Source organism: Cupressus sempervirens, chromosome 2 (assembly GCF_028749045.1).
Source record: "Cupressus sempervirens isolate cs-2001-9-10 chromosome 2, ASM2874904v1, whole genome shotgun sequence".
Lineage (NCBI taxonomy): Eukaryota > Viridiplantae > Streptophyta > Pinopsida > Cupressales > Cupressaceae > Cupressus > Cupressus sempervirens.
Window position 1 is genome coordinate 610,635,812 of NC_143119.1, and position 24,903 is coordinate 610,660,714.

General features: G+C 37.1%; 1 protein-coding gene across 7 annotated transcripts in view; it reads left to right on the forward strand.

Annotated features, from left to right (window-relative positions):
• The window catches only part of LOC149574861 (uncharacterized), a 217,364-nt gene that overhangs the window by 187,003 nt on the left and 5,458 nt on the right, over positions 1–24,903 (forward strand). The window lies entirely within an intron of this gene.

Genomic DNA, 24,903 nt, shown 5'->3' on the forward strand with positions numbered 1-24,903 from the left:
TGATCTAATTTTGTTGGATGATCAAGATGCGTTGATGATTTGAGTTACTGTTCGCAGCTTGGCCACTTAAAATCTCTTAACTGTATTACTTCATGCGATGTTGCGATCACTGCATACTTAACCGCCCAAATTACCTTTCGTAGCTTCGCAACCCAAATTTGAAAGTCAACCTAAACACCTACAACACCACGAATGCATGCTTTCGTTCCATGGCAACATTAACTTCAGGTTACCCTTAATAATAAAAATAAAAGAACCAAATGTATAAATATATATAATTATAAAGGAGAGATCGCAAAAGAACCCGAGACCAACTCGAAACACGAGACAAAGTAAATGAAAGCAAAAAATAAGAACATAAAAAAAAAAAAAAAAAAAAAAAAAAAAAAAAAAAAAAAAACCATAAAAATACAAAATATTAAAAATAATGAATAAATTGATAAAATTATCTTGTTTTTTCTTTGTTTTTTCTACTTCCTTTCTGTCCTCTTCTTTTCGGTCTCTTGGTTGTTTCTTTTCGCGTGCGGCTTGCTTCTCTTTATGTTGTTGGTCTTCTAATTTTATTATTTTTCTAATTTTTTAATTTTATCAATTTATTCATTATTTTTAATATTTTGTATTTTTATGGTTTTTTTTTTTTTTTTTTTTTTTTTTTTTTTTTACCTGAAGTTAATGTTGCCATGGAACGAAAGCATGCATTCGTGGTGTTGTAGGTGTTTAGGTTGGCTCTTCTTTGTCTTGTTTTTTCTTTGTTTTTTCTACTTCCTTTCTGTCCTCTTCTTTTCGGTCTCTTGGTTGTTTCTTTTCGCGTGCGGCTTGCTTCTCTTTATGTTGTTGGTCTTCTAATTTTATTATTTTTCTAATTTTTTAATTTTATCAATTTATTCATTATTTTTAATATTTTGTATTTTTATGGTTTTTTTTTTTTTTTTTTTTTTTTTTTTTTTTTTTTTTTTTTTTTTTTATGTTCTTATTTTTTGCTTTCATTTACTTTGTCTCGTGTTTCGAGTTGGTCTCGGGTTCTTTTGCGATCTCTCCTTTATAATTATATATATTTATACATTTGGTTCTTTTATTTTTATTTTTATTTTTAGATTGATTTAATTTATTTTTCAATTATTTATGTTTATTTTTATTTTTAATATTTTTAATCTTTTAATTCTCTCTTAAAAATTATTGCTATAGATTCATAAATTAAAGAGTTATTTCTCTACTCTTCCCTCTTTCTTGTGTTTCTTCTATCTTGTTGTTTTTTCTTCTCTTGTCCCCCCACTTTTTAAAAAATTCTTTCTCTTCATTTCTTTCTTTCTCTGCCTCGTGTTGTGTGCTCCTCCCCCTCTCTTCTTTCTTTTTATTCTGCTGGGCTTGGCTAGTCTGCATACTTTTTTACTTCCTTCTCTCATCCTGATGATGGATCACAGAGTGTGATCCGAAACGTTGATGATAAAAAAACTTACACAATCAAATCCAGAAGCAACATCATCATTGACAATGTGATCTTCGGCTTTCGCTGCTTCACAGCCTTAACTCATGATTAACTTAAATTCCTTGCAAGCATGTGATAGCCTTAAATCTTAACTGTCATGTTCATTCTTCACATTCTCGCAACTTGAAAATCTTCAACTGTTTTGCCACCTACGATGTTGCGTTAACCGTGTGAAATTGACTGCCCCTTTGTGGGCAACTTTGCGACTTAAGATTTAACTTCCCGTTCAAGTGTACGATGTTGCGATGACCTTTGATCTGATCTTCATCTGACAGTCAAGGATCCATCTCTAAGAGCAATTGACTTGTCAACTTTGCAACGTAGATGCGCGGATTAAATATAAGCCATTGATTGGATTTCAAAAAGAGTCATAGCACCTTTGACCGGGTTCTTTCACCATTTCTGAGGATTTATCTACTTATCCTGCATTCAATTTGATTTCTTTTGCTCCTATGATGTTCCTATGATTTGGGCATTGGTCCTAAGCTTCAACCCCGATGCTTTTAGTCGCCATCTGCTCTGAATGTAGTGTGATCTCTCCTTTTAGATGTCTTTCTCCTTTAGATAGAGACCTTTGACCATGAAGTTAGAAATTCTCAGAGAACTAGAACTGCTTCCCTTTCATCTGGGAATGGATTGATACTTACTTCTACCTAAATCACCTAGCAGGACTTGAATGCACTTTGACTTGATTGATTCCCAACTAGGTAAACTTAGGGAAGAGATGAGAGAGGAAGCGCTAAATGGCAAACTAGACCCAAAACAAGACATCACATTCACTCAACCCTAATCCTAGAAGTTTGAAAAATATAGGGGAACTGAAATCATGGTAACACTCTTCTTAAAACTCGCTCCTCCTATCTCCCCCTCCCTACCCTAATCTTAGACACCTATATTTAAACTAGCCAAAACGGCTTACAAAAATTTTTTGATCTTCACATTAGAGAAGGCCAACCACATAACAGTCCACATATCTCAATGCACAATCCTTACATTGAATTCAGGACTACAAATTTAAATACAAAGGTCGGTTCACAAAGGAACCAATGCACAGAGAAACTCAGCCAAAGAAGGATTTGGACATGACCGAGGATCAGGCAAAATGGTCACGGAATAGGCTCGACCTATATAGCACTCGATGAATACTAGTGCTTCACACACACTAGAACTCGAACTCGGTTGGAGCTGCAACTCGGCCAACATTGGAACTCAGCAACAACAAAGACAAGCAAGATAGCAAAGCAACCCAAGATGCTCCTACATCAATAGGGCCCTCTTGGGGCCTATATAAGAATACTAGGGAGAGCTCTAGTCTATGGCCAAATTGATGCATTAGGCCAAGAAGATGTCTAGATAGATTGATATTGGCCATGATTCTAGCTTTCATGCAAATTGGATATGAAGGCAGTTTTTTTAGATGCTTTATTTCAAATTGATGGTTGAGAGAAGAGATGACCAAGATATTGGCTTCTTGGCATCAATGTAGATTGACAGTTAGAGAAGATATGCCAAGTGCTCTCAATACTTCATGTTACAGAGATCAACTACATGGACATTTATGTCCATTTTCTCTTATAGATGGCTTTAATTGAGGTTACACAAGTTAGAGATCAATCTCTTCGGCAAGCTAAGGCTACCAAGGAAAGGTTGGTTGATCACTTTCGAGGCTCTAATTAGATGGCTTCAATTGAGGAGGCCACACAAGTGAGAGTTCGAGCTCTTTAGCAAGTTGAGACTACCCAGGAAAAGTTGGTCGATCATATCTGAAACTCTCAGGAGCAGTTGGCTTACCTTATGGAGGTAGACCATGCACGGGTGGAAGCCCTCAAGGAGACTAAGACTAAGCAAATCAGGTAGTCTTCCAAAACAGCTAGGCAGCTAACTAAGAGAGACACAGTTATCCAAACAAGACACAAGTAGTGGAACGAGATAGAGAAATGGAAAGCTGGGATGAAAAGTTACAAGAGGAGTAGGAATTGGAGAAGATGAAGTGCAAGTTGTAGGAGAGGAGTGGAAGTTAGAGAAGATTGAAAACCCCTTGTTGGAGGCTACTCACATGGAAAAGAAAAGCCAAGAGTATGAGTTAGTAGCCAATTAGTGTCTTCAATGACTTCACCAATTTCCCTCTACTACATCCACACCTACATCCTTCGTGCATCTGGGGATTTCTTATCATCTTCCCTCTTTTCATTAATATTTTCGATAGTTTTGTAGTGTAGAACATCCAAATTTGTTATTTGTAATGTCCCCATTTTCACCAGCATCAAAGTTTGAGAGATTAACCTATTACTGTGATCCTTGTAGGCTAATTAGAGGGTCTTCCGAGGCAGAAGATTGGCTATGGTAGGGCCTTGTCTTTTTCACAATTCGGTATGCTCCAGTTTAGTCTTTGTTTGACACAAATTGGACTGTGTTTGACATTAGTTTCATGCATCTTCTATTTATGGCAAGTTGGGTGATGATTGAGAGGAACCCTTTCTATTTTAGAAAAGTGCATTTGATCACATGGGAAAATAATAGGTATGACTCCTATTTCAGACGACATATTTAAAGGATAAGTATTTTGGGGGTTATTACTATTTTAGTGGCCAAATTATTATTTAATCATTAATGAGGCTTCATTATTATAAAGGCACTTTATGTTATTTCATGTTATAATTTGGTGTTGTGAAGTTGAAGCCTCTTAAGTGAAAAGTGTCTTCATGAAGCCATGTGTTAGAAAGTTATTTATTTAGAAGAATTAGATGGAAGCTTCTAATAAATAGGTGTTGATGAAGTGAAAAGTGTCTTCATGAAGCCATGTGTTAGAAAGTTATTTATTTAGAAGAATTAGATGGAAGCTTCTAATAAATAGGTGTGTTGATGAAGCAATTTTAATAAAACGTGTATGAGTGAAACCAAGTTTTATTATAAAAGAGGTCTTCATGAAGCAAATAGATCATTCTTGTCATTGCTTCTACTATATTTTCTTGTGAGGATTTTGAAGGTTAATTATCTTCTTGGGAATTGATTCCTCTTGATCTAGGAGTCCATTTACTGTTGTTGTATAACAAATTGGAACTGCATTCTAAGTCTGGAATTTGCATTCTACTCATTGCTAAGGTATAATGATTTGAATCAATTATTCAATCTGAATTTTTGAGTGTCTTCTTTACTGTATTTACTATTTCTGAAGGACAAATTCTTGGTGTGAGAGTTGGCAATTCATCTCAACAATTTTCATTTGCAATTCATTCATTATATCTGCTATTGGGCGTCATTCTTCTGAGTATTTTGGCATCATAAGTCCCTTTTATCTTGAACAAGCTAGGTGACGATTTAATTTTGAAATATGTTTGTGATTCAGCGTGTGATACTGTTGTAAATTGCTGCAATATAGAGCAGCATTTTCCATATCTGCAGCTGTATTTGTTTGTTGAAGGATTCTCTTGCTACCGATATTCTTCCTTTTAGAGGGTTTCAAGGCATGTCTTACTTCTAAGTTCATGATTGTAACTTATAATTTTTCTAAGTATTGTTGATTTAGATAATAGGGGATATTTTATCAATTTGGTTGTTGATATTTTGTGAAAATACTTTGTATCTAAGTTGATATAAAATTTGGGAATTTTCAGCTGTATATTCCCCATGAAATATTCAAATTCTGAGTTGAAACTATTATTGCAATATTTTCTATTTTGTTGCTATATTGTGGTATCAAAAATTGTAAAACCTCAAAAACAAAAGCAAAATCATTTCTTCAGCATAGATTGTTTGAGAGCCCAGGGCTCATTACAGTGGTATCACATGCCCAATCACAAACAGATTTTAGAATTAAATTGTCACCCAGCTTGCTGAAGATAACAGCGATTTATGATGCCAAAATACTGAGAAGAATGACGCCCAATAGAAAATATAATATGATTGAATTGCAAATGCAAATTGCAGAGATATGAATTGCCAACTCTTAAGCATCAAGAATTCGTCCTCCAGAAATAGTAAATACAGTAAGAAAGACACTCCAAAATTCAGATTGAATAATTAATTCAATTCCCTATACCTTAGCAATGAATAGAATCTAAATTCCAGAGTTAGAATCCAATTCCAATTTGCTATTCAACAACAACAAATGGACTCCCAAATCAAGAGGAATCAATCCTCAAGAAGAAATCAACCTTCAAAGCCCTCACGAGAAAATACATCAAAATTAATAGACAAAAATGATCTATTTGCTTCATGAAGCCCTCTTTTATAATGCAACTTGGCATCACTCTGTCATGTCCCCTTTCTAGTGACATAACTTTTACCGGGGATTTGCCTATCACTGACTCTTGTAGGCAAATGATTTTGGAGAGAGAGTCATTCTGTTGACAGATGATTACATTCTTGATCTCAGAAAGTTATTATCCAGTAAGTGGGGCCTACTTGTTTTAATGTCAAACTGAGATTGCACTTTAACTTTATAAAGTTATTTATTTAATTTTATAAAGTTAATTAATAATAAAATACATTATAATAAGTTATTATAATAAGTTGTTCTGGAAGCTTCCAACGACTTCTCAAAAAGTAAATAAATAGAGGGCAGGGGGCACCCATTGGGGACAAGCGGTTTTGAGGATTCTACTTCTATTTCAGTTGGAGCAATTTGTAGCCATTTGGTCTGCAAATTCTCAATTTATCTTTGGGAACCAAAACTCCCTTAGGTAAGCAATTTTGAGGGTGTGGAATATCATCCGAATTATTGCAAAATTGGAGGTGACGTTACAGTCATTTCATCAGGGCGAAAATCTGTGGCCTAAGGCCAAGTTGGAGTTTCTTGCATCAAGAAGGAAATTGTTTAGTATCAGTCCCGAATTGGTTTCACACCTCAAAAAACAGTCGGTTTAAATTTTGCCAATGGAAGGGTGATTCCAAGCAGCGACTCATTCACAAGCAAGCAAAATTCGAGTTGGTTGGTTCAGAGATTTGACATGCGAAATTCGGATCAGGGCTAGGATGACCTGTCACCGATTACATTAGAAGGTTATGCGGTTTGTTTGGACGAGCCGGCAGTAACTTCAGGATCCTTCCCGACTCAGACTGGGAACCCATTTACGGCGAATATCCAAGGGTTGGTTGTGGGGGTAGAGACTCGCTAATTCCAAGTTCTCTCAGTCGGCGTTGCTCACGGATTACATACTGCACATTTTCGCAGGTTCGATCTCGCACTCCAGTCGTGGCATATCTTTCGGCAAACACACGCATTGTGAAAATTCGAATGAGATGAATTCGGCAGCAGTAACAATATAGTTTGGGCGCCGCATGAAAGGATTCGTATTTCACAAGTTTAGCGGGAGTGGCAGGCGGGTCAAGAAAATATCTGAGTCACAATCCAGACCATCAGCATCCATCACCTGTTGGAGTTTAGGAAATCGCAAATTTGGATAATTCCGCAAGTGTCAGTATAACTTCTCCACAAGTGACAAATGCGATCTTTTCCAGACCTGGCGGAGCTCGATTTGCATCAAGATTGGGGAAATTCATTCGATTAAGCTAGGACAACTTAGAATTCATTCCAAATCCGGCCAGTTTCATCTCCATAGCTTGAGCGGTTGTGCACGGGCCCAAACAGTCGTTGCGATAAGTCGGCGGCATCAGCATTCCTTCCAGATTGTGTAAGGCAGACTTGGAATAAATCTGACAGTCCCATGACGACTAATGGTGACAGCAAATTCAGGTTTTTTTCTTTGATATTGTTATATATATATCCAGTCCGGGCTCTGTATTCAATTATTTGATTGTTATTGAATATTGAAAGGGTTTGCTTGTAATAAGATTCTTCCCTGAACATTGTTGGTATTATTATCTATTGCATTTTGTTACATCTATATTAATCGGTGAATTTGCTGGAGACAATACAAATTAACGGTTACATCCAAGTATTTGACGAATTGCCACTGTTCAGTATCGAGTTTTTTTGGTAACCCATATAGTGAGGGTCATCATAGTGGTATCAGAGTAGTTTTCTTGCCATCCTGTTGGGTAGAACATCTTTATGCAACCATATTCTAGATATTATATTCGCAGGAGAACAATACTTAAGGGCAGAGATATGGGTGAAAGACAGTCACAGAGTCCTCCGAGATTCCCCAGAGTTGATGACGATAAAACCAGAGAGTTTTACAGAATCATGACTACCGGACAGCAAGAAATAGCTCAGTCACTATAGGCTTTGACTACCATAATGGAGAGAGTTGTTCAGCCCAAGATTCAAGAACAAGGTAGAGGTACACTTGATCATGATAATAGAAGTGTGGCAGGCTCACAGGGTGCTCCTAGGCGCAGATCATGGACAGCAAATAGGCCTACTCGTCCCACCTTCCTAAGAGAAGAGGCTCAAGAGATAGGAGAAGATGACTTGCCGGACGATTTTCAGGATGATCTCAGAGCTGCTACTGCAGAATGGTAGGCATTACCACCACATGTGCGTGAACTATTGAACTTTGATCACTATCTGAACCAGAGGAGAGAGCATATGAGAAGTAGCCGTCAGAACAGGAGGCCCAGGGGAGGTCATGATAGTGGGTTGCAGCGAGCTGCTGGCAAACTCACTCTACCATCTTTCGATGGTAGCGGTCAGATAACAGCATAGACATGGATTCATAAGTTGGACACCTTCTTAGCATTAAGGCCTATGTCTGAGATAGATGCCATCAAGTACGCCACCTTGCATCTAGAAGGTGCAGTTCATGATTGGTGGTCACATGGGATGGTTACTTTGCAGCACAATCAGGTAACATCTTATCAGGACTTTGTGGATAGATTGGTTGAGCGTTTTGATAAGAAGGATCCAGAGATTTATTTTCGCGACCTTGCTCAGTTGAGACAGTCTGGCAATTTGGAGGTTTATATTAGTGAATTTCAGAGGTTGTCAGTCATGGTACAGGATGTGTCTTAGAGAAGGTTAGTTATCTTATTTACAGAAGGATTGTCTGAACCCCTCAAGGGATGGATTAAGGCATTTGACCCACCAACACTGCAGGAGGCTATGAGGAAAGCACGGAGTATGGAGCTTACAGCACCTTCTAGCAGGTTCACCTCCCGGAGTACTACCTCTTTCAGAGACAATAAGAAGTTTGATAAGAATAAAGGAAAGAGCATTGAGACCAAAGGAAAATCTACTACACCCTTGGATGCAGAAGCATTAAACGACTTGCGCAGGAAGAAATTATGTTTCTATTGCAAAGGCCCATATGACAAGGACCATGATTGTCCCTTGAGACCTAAGGGAAAGGCCAATAGAGTTATGTGGGCATATTACGAAGGATCAGATTCCGACAATACAGCAAATGAGGATGATCACAGTGATTTAGAGCCTGAGGGAGAAACAGGGAATTCAGAGCAAAAAGAGGAACCTGAGTTGCATTTATAGCAGGGGCGTTTGTCTAGCATTCAGCAGGAGGGATCCTTTAGGTTACATGGTGTTCTAGCAGGACAGAAGGTGACCACCTTGGTTGATACAGGCGCTACGCACAACTTCATTGATGCACGACTAGTTGAGCGCCGTGGTATTAAGACAGAAGAATTTGAAGGTCTCCGAGTACAGGTTGCTGATGGTTACACTCTTAAGTGTAACAGGATGGTTAGGGACATGCCTTTACGCCTAAATAATTATGAGTTCAAAGCGGATTACCATGTGGTCAATATGGGTGACTTGGATATCGTTTTGGGTATGACATGGTTACGTTTATTGGGTGAGGTCACTTTTCGACTCAAGGACATGGAGATCAAGTTCGAGGTAGATGGGAAGCAGCATGTGTTGAGAGCTATTAGGAATAGTGATATCCGAACCATTTCTCTCAGGCGTTTGGAAAGATTGGTGAGACATAATGATATTGAATGGGCAGCTATGTGTACTCTCATGCCCACAAAGGAGGAACAACAAAAGACAGAATATCATCCAGACATCCAGATATTGAGAAAGAAATATAGTAAGGTATTCAGTGATATTCCACCTGGTACACCACCTGATAGAGGGATTGAGCACATCATCGAATTAGAAGAGAGTGCTAAACCAGTTATGATTACTCCATACAGGCATCCAAAGAGGCTCAAAGATGAAATAGAGGAAACCATCAAGGAACTTCTCGCAATGGGACACATCAGACCTAGTAAGTCTCCTTTTGCTTCTTCAGTAGTTTTGGTAAAGAAGAAAGATGGTTCTCTTCGGATGTGCATTGATTACAGAATGCTGAATAAGAAAACCATTAAGAATAGATATCCTATTCCACGGGTTGATGAGCTGATAGATGAACTACATGGGGCATGCTACTTCAGTAAGATAGACCTGAGGTCCGGGTACCATCAAATTAGAGTCAGAGAACAAGACATAGAGAAAACTGCCTTCAGATGTCATTATGGACACTTTGAGTTTGTAGTGATGCCATTCGGGTTAACTAATGCACCAGCTACTTTCCAGTCCACCATGAATAAGGTCTTCCATCATCAGCTGAGGAAGTTTGTATTGGTTTTCTTTGATGATATCTTGGTATACAGTCGAACATGGCATGAGCATATGGAGCATTTAGAGATAGTACTGAAGACCTTGCAAGCAGAGTCCTTGTATGCCAAAGAGTCTAAATGTGATTTGGGCATGACCGAGCTATTATACTTAGGACATATTATCAGTAGAGAAGGAGTATGGCTGGACCCTGATAAGATTCGTGCTATAGTGGAGTGGCCTATTCCTGAGAACCTGACACAGCTGAGAGGATTCCTTGGTTTATGTGGCTTCTATCGCAGATTTGTTTGCGGATATTCGCGACACGCGGCTCCTATGACAGATTTGCTTAAAAAGGGAGCTTTTGTTTGGACAGCAAAGGCACAGGCTTGTTTTGACAGATTTAAGGAGATCATGACTTCATGCTCGGTACTAGCATTGCCCGATTTCTCGAAGCCATTTGAACTCCAGTGTGATGCTTCAGGAGATGGTATTGGGGTTGTTTTGATGCAAGACAAACACCCTATTGCATATGAGAGCAAGAAGTTCCGTGGGCTAGAGAGATCATTCAGCATTTACGACAAGGAGATGTTAGCTATCATGCATGCACTAGCTAAGTTCAAGCAATATTTAGTAGGTGGAAAGTTTTGTATAAAAACTGACCACAACAGTTTGAGATATTTCCTTGGGCAGAGAGATCTCAATGATAGACAACAGAAATGGGTGAGTAAGCTACAGGCATACGACTTTGATATATCATATGTTAAGGGCACTCAGAACGTGGTAGTAGACGCCTTGTCACGCAGGCCACATTTTAGTGCAATGGTAGAGATCTCTGAGGATTGGAAGCATTTGATTGTTGCAGAACACGCTAGAGACTCTTGGGCATCTGGGATAGTTGATGGGACAATTGTTGATACCAGGTATACACTTGTGAATGAATTGATTATTTACAAGAACAGGATATTTTTAGTCGCAGGATCGAAGGTGAAGCGATCTATTATGCAGGCTCTTCATGATTCACCTATAGCTGGTCATCCCGGATACTTTAAAACATATAGACAGGTGCGGGAACGGTTTACATGGAAAGGACTCAAGAAGGATGTATTGCAGTATGTTCGTCAGTGTCCGGTTTGCCAACAGAACAAACAAGAGCACACCTTCCTAGCAAGACTCTTACAGCCACTTTCCATCCCAAATCAAAAGTGGGAATGCATATCCATGGATTTCATTACAGGGTTGCCCAAGGCTCAGGGACGCGATTGCATTTATGTGGTGGTGGACAGACTAACGAAATATGCTCACTTCTTCCCCATCACCACTACTTATACAACAGCACAGGTAGCTGAAGTATTCTTCAGAGAGGTTTTCAAATTACATGGGATACCCCGTAGTGTTGTCAGTGACAGGGATAGTAGATTCCTGAGTCATTTCTGGAAGGAGGTGTTCCGATTATGTGGCACTGAGCTCACACCCAGTACTAGTTATCACCCGTAGACTGATGGACAGACGGAGATAGTAAACAAGTGGGTGGAAGGCTACTTGAGAAACTACGTGGCTGATCAGCAGAAGACATGGGTAAGATGGATTTATTTGTGTGAATATTGTTACAATACCACTTTTCACATGTCAATTCAGATGACCCCTTTCCGAGCATTATATGGGTATGATGCACCGAGCTTTATTGATTTGCTGATGGGAGATGTCCGGGTTCCACGTGCCGAGAATTTGATTCAAGAGAGTAAAGACATTATTAGCACTCTTCGGGATAACATCGCTCTTGCACAAAATCAATATAAGCAGTATGCAGATCAGAAGAGAACTGAGAGAAGTTTTGAGGTTGGCGACATGGTTTACCTTATGCTTCAGCCCTTTCGGCAATCTACTCTTAAAAGAAGTGGGTCAGAAAAGCTTAAGCCTAGATATTATGGGCCTTTCAAGATCACCAGACAAATACGGGAATTGGCTTATGAGCTTGAGCTTCCAGCAGATAGTAAAGTGTATAATGTGTTCCATGTGTCGCGCCTCAAAAAGGCACTGGGACAGAATGTGGTACCTTCTACAGTATTACCTCCTTTGGATGATGAAGGGAAATTGATCTTAGTGCCGGAAATCATTTTGGAAAGTAGGGAAAAACAGCTCCGCAGAAGGGTAATCAGAGAATATTTGGTTAAATGGAAAGATCTACCAGTTGAAGATGCCACTTGGGAAAATGAAACAGTTTTGCAGCATCCAGCTTTGAGATTGCTTGAGGACAAGCAATTTCAGGAAGGGCGGACTGTCATGTCCCCTTTCTAGTGACATAACTTTTACCGGGGATTTGCCTATCACTGACTCTTGTAGGCAAATGATTTTGGAGAGAGAGTCATTCTGTTGACAGATGATTACATTCTTGCTCTCAGAAAGTCATTATCCAGTAAGTGGGGCCTACTTGTTTTAATGTCAAACTAAGATTGCACTTTAACTTTATAAAGTTATTTATTTAATTTTATAAAGTTAATTAATAATAAAATACATTATAATAAGTTATTATAATAGGTTGTTTTGGAAGCTTCCAGCGACTTCTCAAAAAGTAAATAAATAGAGGGCAGGGGGCACCCATTGGGGACAAGCGGTTTTGAGGATTCTACTTCTATTTCAGTTGGAGCAATTTGTAGCCATTTGGTCTGCAAATTCTCAATTTATCTTTGGGAACCAAAACTCCCTTAGGTAAGCAATTTTGAGGGTGTGGAATATCATCCGAATTATTGCAAAATTGGAGGTGACGTTACAGTCATTTCATCAGGGCGAAAATCTGTGGCCTAAGGCCAAGTTGGAGTTTCTTGCATCAAGAAGGAAATTGTTTAGTATCAGTCCCGAATTGGTTTCATACCTCAAAAAACAGTTGGTTTAAATTTTGCCAATGGAAGGGTGATTCCAAGCAGTGACTCATTCACAAGCAAGCAAAATTCGAGTTGGTTGGTTCAGAGATTTGACATGCGAAATTCGGATCAGGGCTAGGATGACCTGTCACCGATTACATTAGAAGGTTATGCGGTTTGTTTGGACGAGCCGGCAGTAACTTCAGGATCCTTCCCGACTCAGACTGGGAACCCATTTACGGCGAATATCCAAGGGTTGGTTGCGGGGGTAGAGACTCGCTAATTCCAAGTTCTCTCAGTCGGCATTGCTCACGGATTACATACTGCACATTTTCGCAGGTTCGATCTCGCACTCCAGTCGTGGCATATCTTTTGGCAAACACACGCATTGTGAAAATTCGAATGAGATGAATTCGGCAGCAGTAACAATATAGTTTGGGTGCCGCATGAAAGGATTCGTATTTCACAAGTTTAGCAGGAGTGGCAGGCGGGTCAAGAAAATATCTAAGTCACAATCCAGACCATCAGCATCCATCACCTGTTGGAGTTTAGGAAATCGCAAATTTGGATAATTCCGCAGGTGTCAGTATAACTTCTCCGCAAGTGACAAATGCGATCTTTTCCAGACCTGGCGGAGCTCGATTTGCATCAAGATTGGGGAAATTCATTCGATTAAGCTGGGACAACTTAGAATTCATTCCAAATCCGGCCAGTTTCATCTCCATAGTTGGAGCGGTTGTGCACGGGCCCAAACAATCGTTGCGATAAGTCGGCGGCATCAGCATTCCTTCCAGATTGTGTAAGGCAGACTTGGAATAAATCTGACAGTCCCATGACGACTAATGGTGACGGCAAATTCAGGTTTTTTTCTTTGATATTGTTATATATATATCCAGTTCGGGCTCTGTATTCAATTATTTGATTGTTATTGAATATTGAAAGGGTTTGCTTGTAATAAGATTCTTCCCTGAACATTGTTGCACATTTTCGCAGGTTCGATCTCGCACTCCAGTCGTGGCATATCTTTTGGCAAACACACGCATTGTGAAAATTCGAATGAGATGAATTTGGCAGCAGTAACAATATAGTTTGGGTGCCGCATGAAAGGATTCGTATTTCACAAGTTTAGCAGGAGTGGCAGGCGGGTCAAGAAAATATCTAAGTCACAATCCAGACCATCAGCATCCATCACCTGTTGGAGTTTAGGAAATCGCAAATTTGGATAATTCCGCAGGTGTCAGTATAACTTCTCCACAAGTGACAAATGCGATCTTTTCCAGACCTAGCGGAGCTCGATTTGCATCAAGATTGGGGAAATTCATTCGATTAAGCTGGGACAACTTAGAATTCATTCCAAATCCGGCCAGTTTCATCTCCATAGTGGAGCGGTTGTGCACGGGCCCAAACAGTCGTTGCGATAAGTCGGCGGCATCAGCATTCCTTCCAGATTGTGTAAGGCAGACTTGGAATAAATCTGACAGTCCCATGACGATTAATGGTGACGGCAAATTCAGGTTTTTTTCTTTCATATTGTTATATATATATCCAGTTCGGGCTCTGTATTCAATTATTTGATTGTTATTGAATATTGAAAGGGTTTGCTTGTAATAAGATTCTTCCCTGAACATTGTTGGTATTATTATCTATTGCATTTTGTTACATCTATATTAATCGGTGAATTTGCTGGAGACAATACAAATTAACGGTTACATCCAAGTATTTGACGAATTGCCACTGTTCAGTATCGAGTTTTTTTGGTAAGCCATTTAGTGAGGGTCATCACAGATACTTCTTTCACTAAAGTTGCTTCATCAACACACTTTTTTATTAGAAGCTTCCATCTAATTCTTTTAAATAAATAACTTTCTAACACATGGCTTCATGAAGACACTTTTCACATAAGAGGCTTCAACTTTACAGCACCAAATTATAACATGAAATAAAATAAAGTGCCTTTATAATAATAAAGCCTCATTTATAATTAAATAATAATTTGACCACTGAAATAATAATAACCCCCAAAATACTTATCCTTTAAATATGTCATTTGAAACAGGAGTCACACCTATTATTTTCCCATGGTGACCAAATGCACTTTTCTAAAATAAAAGGGTTCATCTTAATCATCACTTGACTTGTCATAAATAGCAAGTGGATGAAACTAAGCCCAAATAGAGTCCAACCTGAGTCAAACAAAGACCAAATTGGAACATACTGAATTATGAAGAAGACAAAACCCTCTCATAGTCAAGCCTCTACTTCAGAGACCCTCTATCCACAATAATTAGCTTGCGAGGACCAAAATAATAGGCTAATGTCTCAAACTCTGATGCTGGTAAAAATGGGGACATTATGGTCCTCCCTCCCTAAGATTGTTTATCCCCAAGCAATCTCAAAAACAAATAACACGTCAGTCCACTTGGGTCCCAAGGCTAGAATCGTGTATTGTCCCTATGATCACCAACTAGCTTCTGGGTCCCAAGAGTAGAATTGTGTATTGTCCTAGTGATCACCAACTAGCTCTTGTAGCATCATCACCAATCTAACTGATAAAAGTTGCCAAACTGAAATGAATCTGACTCTAGATTTTGCAAGAGTAGATACCTCATAGGGAAGCAACTCATAAATCTAACAAAGCTTGCTTCCACGAACTGTGCAAAGTGAGCTTCCATACACACTATTTGACACATGCTTAACTGAACTATGCACCTGAAAAAGATGATGCACATGAGAGTCAAAAGTAAAACCATGTGTACTCGGTACTATGTACACATCCCAAAACTCCTCTGTGAGCCTTGTTTGAAATCCTGATGCACTAGAAGGATCCCAAACACCAGACGAAAGTCTACCAAAAGGACATCCTCCATCATCTGTTGCTCAACTCTAATCTCAACTTCATCAAGCCCAAAATGGTGAAGCCACTCAACGAGACCCAACCAAACATCAGTGCTAATCATGTCAGCACTAGCAACCCAAAGCACACTGAACTCACAACCATCCCTATTGTGGAAATAAAAACATTTGGAGGTGTCTATAATGCGACCACTATCTCCATCCTCTACTAGGCTCCCAAGGATTTGTTGTCTCTGCATGAAATCCATCTTGCAACCACTAATCCCACCTACTGCAGATGGAAATTACTCATCCAACAAAGGATTGTACAACCTCGAAACCAATCCACACTGACGCCTCACCAAAACATCTTTGTGTGGATCAGAGAAGTAATGATGAGTACTCCCTATGCAATCTTGATAAAAAGTTGCTACCTCGGTAAAATTTTGACTGTCATAGTACTGAATATAACCTTTGTCATCTGACCCATCACCAACAACCCCTATAGAAGACGTGGCTACTAGAGAGTGGTGCAACATGTGGTTCTCTACTGCCCTGAATAGATGCACTCATCTCAACTGTATCAACAACACCTATAACTACAATGGACGTAGCCACATCTTCATCAGAATGCGTGTATACAAGATCATCGCCAACTGCTGCTATAGGATATTGAATTGTATTTGCAGATGGTGTAAACCGTGCCCAACTTTTCTCAAGTGAGTGATCAATGTCAACCTCCAAAAGCAGATTGTCATAAGACAATGTTGCATCCATCTTGAACATAGGGTTGTTCACAAAGTGAACCTCCCCATTGTGTTGATCTGTACTATAACATGACGTTGTCTCAATATCACTCACCTCATGATCAACATGCATGCTATCATCAATGCACACATCAACCACCGTATGCAAATTGCTAAACACCTCAACAGATGGCTTAACTGGCATGGAAGTAGCTGCTGATCTGATAGTATCATCGCGTGCTCCCACTCTCATTATCATTGTATTGCCATCAAATGCACAATCTTTGGAACTCATGCCAACAACTGCATCATCTGACCCAACCTGACATGAATTCCAATCACACTCATCCAATGTGTCCAACATCTGAGCACTAACATGCGGTAACTCAAAAGGAATGTCCTACACATCATTAGCAACCATTGTACCATCATGCTGCAAAATCTCCTCACTACTGTCCTGCAAATCAGAACTAATGTGCCTATCAATATCCGTGTTATCTTCCTAGGTATCATCAATATCATGCATGCTATCACCCATTACTATATCCACTACATTTTCAAGCTTTGCTATAACACTAGGTACAGCTATAATGTCACGTGGACCACTGTTGATATAAAAATTAGACTTAGAGTTTTGACTGAAAACAGTTTCTTGCTCAAATAGAGTCCATTGTACCATCATGTTTCTTCCTTTGAAAAAACAATATCATGTTATGCTTAAATTTTGGATTTGAAATTAGTTTTGTCATTTGATTGTGGTTTTGATTTAACTCTTTCACTAACACATTCAACTGTTTCACAATACCATCCTATTGTTTCCAATTAGTGGCCATGATTCTAATATATGCCCAATAAATTTTAATTCCCTCCTCCACATGATGGCAAGAAACTGCTTTGATACCATTGTAACGAGCCTTGCTCGCTCCTAAACAATTTGTGTTGAAGAATTGTTTTTGTTTTTGAGTTTTTGCAATTTTTGATACAACAATATAGCAGCAAAATAGAAGATATTGCAATAATAACTTCAACTCAAAATTTGGACATTACATAGGGAATACACAACTGAAAATTCTAAATTTTAGTATCAACTCAGATACTCAGTGTTTTCACAAAATATCAACAACCGAGTTGATAAAATATCCCCTATTATGTAATCAACAATACCCCAAAAAATTAGAAGTCACAATCATGAACTTACAAGTAAGACATGTCTTAAAACCCTTTGAAAGGAAGAATATCATCACCAAAAGAATTCTTCAGAAAAAACAAAAGCAGTTGCAAATGTGGAAAATGTTGTTCTCAAATATTGCAGCGATTTACAACAGTATCACACGCCCAATCACAAACAGATTTCATAATTGAATCATCACCCAACTTGTTGAAGATAAAAGGGATTTATGATGTAACATCCCGATTTTCGGGTCTAAATTAACGACTAACATACTCAAAGAAAATACAATTATCACTTTGTTTCATAGGGAGACAGTTACATCATTCATGTTCATGTGAATAATATTTACCGTTAAAATCAATTAGACAAAATTTCTTAACTAAGAACTTGAAACACCATCAAATGAAGTTACTATAGAAATTTAAATCCACATACCTTGAAAATTTAGATTGAAATTAAAACTAGGGATGCTTTTGCAACCACCCAGTTTAGTCCACAATACCTCTAATACAATATCACGAAACGACTTCTATCCAATATTGATAAATAAAAATCAAATGACGATTATCATTAAATACCACTATATAAAATTAGGGCATCACTTACCACTGAAATCATCAAGGCATCGATTACTACTAGAATCTTTTAGGGCTTCTAATACCGTTGTATCACTTAGGGCTTCTGATATCACTGATTCAAATAGGGCTTCTGATACTGTTGTATCATTTAGGGTTCCAGCTATCACTCAATTAATTAGGGCTTCAAATTTCTTTCCTTCTGATTACTTAACTGTGATAGTAACTCAAGATTAGAAATATACTTATATTCAATATTCATATAAATGAAAAGCAATCCATGAATCTATCTCTTGCATCTAGGTGTAAAATAACGGTAACAATGAAATAACTCAATTTAATCTTACCTCCTCATAAATAAAATTGATAATACCCGTTTTCGATAAACAATTGAATGCATAGCTTATCTCTATCTGATGCACGTTTGACATCTTGGGGAGAGGTGAAACATTGTTAGGGGCTTAACCACCCAACCTCGGACCAAATCTTATCCCCTCACGATCTCTAATGAGAAATGCTCTCCCTACTCGGATTAGACAAGGGACATCTTGCCATCCTCTGGGCTTTCTGGTATTTTAACATGCAACCTGTCAGCAGGAGATCACAATTCATGCATGAGTTATTAATTAATTCATATTAAAAATGTTAAACATTGTTCTATCATAACTGGTACTGAATCATGTTATTGATGATTCATTTCTCTCACCTTATCACCCATCTTCTTGGCTACACAGCTGGGTGAGTCCTAGGTATTCGGAATTCTCAGAGCAGATGGCTCCATCAATTATTCAAGAAGATTACATACATCCATCATTTCACATTCTGTGATTACATAATTATGTTCTTTAAAGATTTCAAATTTGAATGTTTAATTAATTAAATTAATCATAACTGGTTCCTTTTCCGTGTTCTGATAGATTAACCCACCTCTTCACCATTTCATGGCTTTCTCTGCCGGTGAATTCCTCGGTGTTACAAGTATTTGAATTTGTTCAGAAAATTTGTGATAACATGTATATTGATGATGATTCATATAAAATTTGCTACAGCTACCATATGAGTTTGAAATGATATTGCATTCCTCAGAGATAATACTAAGAATATCCCGGTGATTATGGAATTACAAGAGATTAGCAGCATAATATTTGATTCCAAACAAAGTATAGTCGGCTGTGAGAAAACTTATGACATACAAATGCATGTAATATCTTATTCACAGTCCTAGCAATGCATATCTGGCTGCAACCGGACTTAAACTTCAAAGAAGAAGGATTATGAAAACATATAGTGTATCAATCAAAATTCTAGCACTATGAAGCTGGCTGTAGTCGGTTTTAAACTCGGGTAAGAAAGAAATAAAGAAACAAAAAACATGACCTGAGAATGGCTTGAGGTTTGTTTGGCGTGGCTCCTCCTGTCCTCTGCCAAAATTCTTGTTGGGTAGTTGTTTCATTTGCTAGCAAAGACTTGTATGCAGATTTCTTCAAGGTAATCATGTGTCCTGTGTGCAAATTCGGATTCCTCTTTTTGCCAGCCGGTGTTCTTGACCTCATGCTGTATATTGCTCTATTTGGAAATCCTAACACTATTGGACTTAGAGGAAATCAGAAATGAACCGGATTTTAGAGCAAGGAATGGAATTCTCAGAACGATATTCATAGGGCTCAATATTAAAACGTAGAAGGTTGGGAGGAGAGTAAAGAAAATGCAGAGAGGAAGAAGAGTCCCCCCAAATCGATTCATGATATTCTTTATAATGGTTGGCCATGACTACTCAGCTACCATTGGTTATCAAGAAGACTCTTCAGATACATCATAAATTTGAATTGAAAAGGGAGAGAAATAAAGAGGAAAAGAAAATAAAAGATTGGAAGAGAAGTTGGAAAGATTAAGACAATTCGAATTGCCAGATATAAATCATGCCAAGTGTTAATCGATTTAAAGCAAAAATATTAAAAAGAAAGGATAGAATTGGAAGATTATAATTGAAAATTATAATAATTCAAATGTTATTATAATTTGAACATTATTATAATCATATATTTATATTTACATGTGAACATCACTATATTATTAAATTATAATGATGCCAAACCATTTTTATATTATATGCACTTATATAAATTATTATTAAATATGATGAAAGATAAATTAAAATCCTTTGTGATATGTTTTATATTTTAACTCAATTATTTTAATTAAATTAATTATTTAAATAACTCATGTGGTTCTACAGATGTATCTTGTTTCAAATCGCTAGGTCCTCTACTCGTCTGCCCAGTGATGGTGATGCCCTACCTAATTCTTTTCTGACAATGCTTCCACCCCTTCCGACGTATTTCCTGTAAGGAATCATAATAAATTATTTAATCATAAATAATCGCAACAGTTAACCATCTTCTCAATTCGTGATAAATGATCAACTAACTTGATATCTTCACTTGAAATTATAGCAACTAACTATCTTACCATTTCGCCAAATTATGACAAATTAAACTAGCAACTGACTTCATGAGAACCTCAATGGCTATATTTCAAATTAGGTCAAAATTTGGGATGTAACATATGACACCAAAATACTAAAAAGAATGACACCCAATAGCAGATATAATATGACTGAGTTGCAAATGCAAATTGCTGATATATGAGTTGCCAACTCTCAGCACCAAGAATTCATCCTCCAGAAACAGTAAATATAGTAAGGAAGACACTCCAAAATTCAAATTGAATAATTAATTCAATTCACTATACCTCAACAATGAGTAGAATGTAAATTCCAATCTTATAATGCAATTCCAATTTTCTATACAATAGCAGCAAATGGACTCCCAAATCAAGAGGAATCGCTCCTCAAGAAGAAATCAACCTTCAAAACCCTCACAAGAAAATATATCAAAAGCAATAGACAAGAATGATATATTTGGTTCATAAAGCCCTCTTTTATAATGCAACTTGACTTCACTCATACACCTTTCATTAAAGTTGCTTTATCAACACGTTTTTTAATTAGAAGTTTTCATCTAATTCTTTTAAATAAATAACTTTCTAACACATGCCTTCATGAAGACACTTTTCACTTAAGAGACTTCAACGTCACAACACCAAATTATAGCATGCAATATGTAATGTCCCCATTTTGCCACCATTAGAGTATGAGAGATTAACCTATTATTGTGAATCCTTGTAGGCTAATTATTGCAAATAGAGGGTCTTTTGAGACAAAGACTTGGCTATGAGAGGGTTTTGTCTTCTTCACGATTTAGTATGTTCCAATTTGGTCTTCGTTTAACTCAGAGTGGACTTTCTTTTGGCTTAGTTTCATGCACCAGCTATTTATGGCAAGTCGGTTGATGTTTGAGAGGGACCCTTTCTATTTTTGGAAAGTGCATTTGGTGACATGGGGAAATAATAGGAGTGATTCCTGTTTTAGACAGCATATTTAAAGAATAAGTATTTTGGGAGTTACTACTATTTTAGTGGTCAAATTATTGCTAAATCATTAAATGGCTTGTTAGAAAGTTATAATTTAACTTTATAATATCATTTGAGGGTTGAATCATCATTGGAAGGGACCATTAATTAATTAATTGTAGGTCTAAGTCAATTATTAATTATAAAAGTGCAAGGAGTTGTTATATTTAATAGTGTTACCCTCTTAAGTGAAAAGCATCTTCATGAAACCATGTGCTAGAAAAGATTATTTAATAAAAGAATTTAATGGAAGCTTCTAATTAATGGTGTGTTGGTGAAGCCAAGTGCATTATAAAAGGTGGCCTCATGAAGCAAATAGATCATCCAATTATCTATTGCTTTTTGTTATTTGTTGGTGAGGGTTTTGATTGAGTTTGGTGTATTCAATCCATTGCTGAAGTATAATGGATTTGGACTGAGATTTTGGTGTCTTCTCATACTGTTGCTAGTGTGGCTGTGAAGAGGATTTGTTTGTCTTCCAATTCTGTGATTACTGTGGTTGGGAAGACCTTGCTATCGCTGAAGCTATTATTCGTTTGCATCAGAAATCTGAAGTTTATCATTACTGGTTTGGGACATCAAGCATCTGTGTTTTCACCGTGCCTTTTACTTTTATCTTGGCATTTGGAGCTGAGTGATCTGCTTTACAAGCACTAATTAATCTTGCATTTAAGCAACTGGGTGTTGCAGATTTGGGCATTACATATCTCAAGTTTTTGGACTTCAATTATATCTACACTTTGGTGTTCAATCTTTCCGCATTGTGGCGTCACTTTTCACTAAGTTGGGCGAGGGTTTAGACTGAAATTCATTTCAGACTTGGCAGTGTTTCCTACAGCAGATCCCATGTTCACTGTTTGGCATGGGAAAAGAATTGGCATTTAATGTTGTATTGCTGCAAGTTGTCATCTACAGCCATTTCCAAGTTCATTTATTTGATTAGGTGTGTGCATCATTGTTATTTTTGCATTGTGAACATTGCAAATCTCACATAATAAATTAAGTTGGTTGTTGGTGTAATGTCTTAAATGAACTGCTCTAATCAGAAATCTGAAGTTTATCATTACTGGTTTGGGACATCAAGCATCTGTGTTTTCACCGTGCCTTTTACTTTTATCTTGGCATTTGGAGCTGAGTGATCTGCTTTACAAGCACTAATTAATCTTGCATTTAAGCAACTGGGTGTTGCAGATTTGGGCATTACATATCTCAAGTTTTTGGACTTCAATTATATCTACACTTTGGTGTTCAATCTTTCCGCATTGTGGCGTCACTTTTCACTAAGTTGGGCGAGGGTTTAGACTGAAATTCATTTCAGACTTGGCAGTGTTTCCTACAGCAGATCCCATGTTCACTGTTTGGCATGGGAAAAGAATTGGCATTTAATGTTGTATTGCTGCAAGTTGTCATCTACAGCCATTTCCAAGTTCATTTATTTGATTAGGTGTGTGCATCATTGTTATTTTTGCATTGTGAACATTGCAAATCTCACATAATAAATTAAGTTGGTTGTTGGTGTAATGTCTTAAATGAACTGCTCTAATCAGTTAATTAGATTGCACGGAAATGTCTATTAGCTGTAGAAGCACATTGTGCATGTAGAAATCATATGTATGCATTTGAAAGGGTTAAAAAGGATTGTATTGTAACTTAATTCTTTGGCTAGACTTCTTGGTAAACGTTTGCAAACATTATAACATCATTTAAGACCATTCCAAACAAGTTTATACAATCTGAAACTAAAATACAGCGAGAAAGAGTTTGCAAGCAAAGTGTTTGACAAAATTTCAAACTTCTAAAAGGTGATGTAATTTGATGTTGTTGGAGTTAGAACTGGTTGGGGTTTTTACAAAATAACATAAAGCGTCTTTATGATAATGAAGTCTCATTAATAATTTAATAATAATTTGGCCCTAAAATGATATAACTCTCAAAATACTCATCCTTTAAATATGTCATCTGAAATAGGAGTCACGTCGATTATTTCCCTATGTGACTAAATGCACTTTCCTAAAATATAAAGGGTCCCTCTCAATCATCACCCAGCATGCCATAAATAGCAGGTGCATGAAACTAAGCCCAAATGAAGTCCAATCTAAGTCAAACAAAGACCAAACTGGAACATATTGAATTGTGAAGAAGACAAGACCCTTCCATAGCCAAGCCTCTGCCTCAAAAGACCCTCTATCCACAATAATTAGCCTACGAGGATCACAATAATGGGCTAATCTCTCAAATTTTGATGCTAGTGAAAATGGGGATGTTACAGTTTATGTTATATGGAAGATGACTTACTTTATTGTGGGGCTGATGTAGTCGACAAAGAATAGTATAAATATTTTATAGTTGGCTACGTAATAAATAATTTATGTTTTGTATTATGTGTGTTAGTACTTGACCACTTATTAGTTGTTGGTTAGTAGTTATCGATGGTTGGTAGCCTTAAGCAACATTAGTCTACTATACACGTGTATTTGTTATTCATAGTCAAAGACCTCTCTTATGATACTATACTTATTGCATATTTGAAAAATGATAATAAAGCTCTATCTCTATGAATACATAGCAAGTTATTTATTTTCCTATGTTCTATAACCTTGTAATTCTATTTACTCTATAAACTTGTTAAAGTAGAATAGGCAAGGAAACAATTGGTTTCTCTCTCTACAAACTATGTGGTATGAAATAATGAATTCAATTTCTTTTTCTTGCATTCATGATATTTCATGTTTTAGTTTGTGAAAATATTCTTGTTAATGATAGCAAATTTTCACAATCCATAGAGACTATCGCAAATATTTTTGGGTAGATTGCTTTAAGATTTATTTCATCCCTCTATCAAATCGCATTTTTGTATCTCCTTGAACTCTTTTTTCTCATCTTGATGGTGGATCACGGAGTGTGATTTGACTACTTAATGAAAAACTCCCAATACAATCTACCTAGAAATTATTGCAATATAATAAACACACATTGACACTTTCACACATAATATTAAAAAACACACATTATAAAAATATATATAAAATATATATTGATTTATATACATACATATCTTTGTCTATGTATGTATTTTATATATTTTAATAAACACACACATGTATATATCAGCCAGTGGCTACGGGGCAACACGTATGCACCCCTAGCCAATGTTAAATAGTGGAAGCCTTTTATACTTCCATTGAATAACGGTGCATATATGTTTCACCGTAGACGGTGCCTATATATTGTGTATGTTTTTATTTTATATATATATATATATATATATATATATATATATTGTTAATATATAATATATTGCAC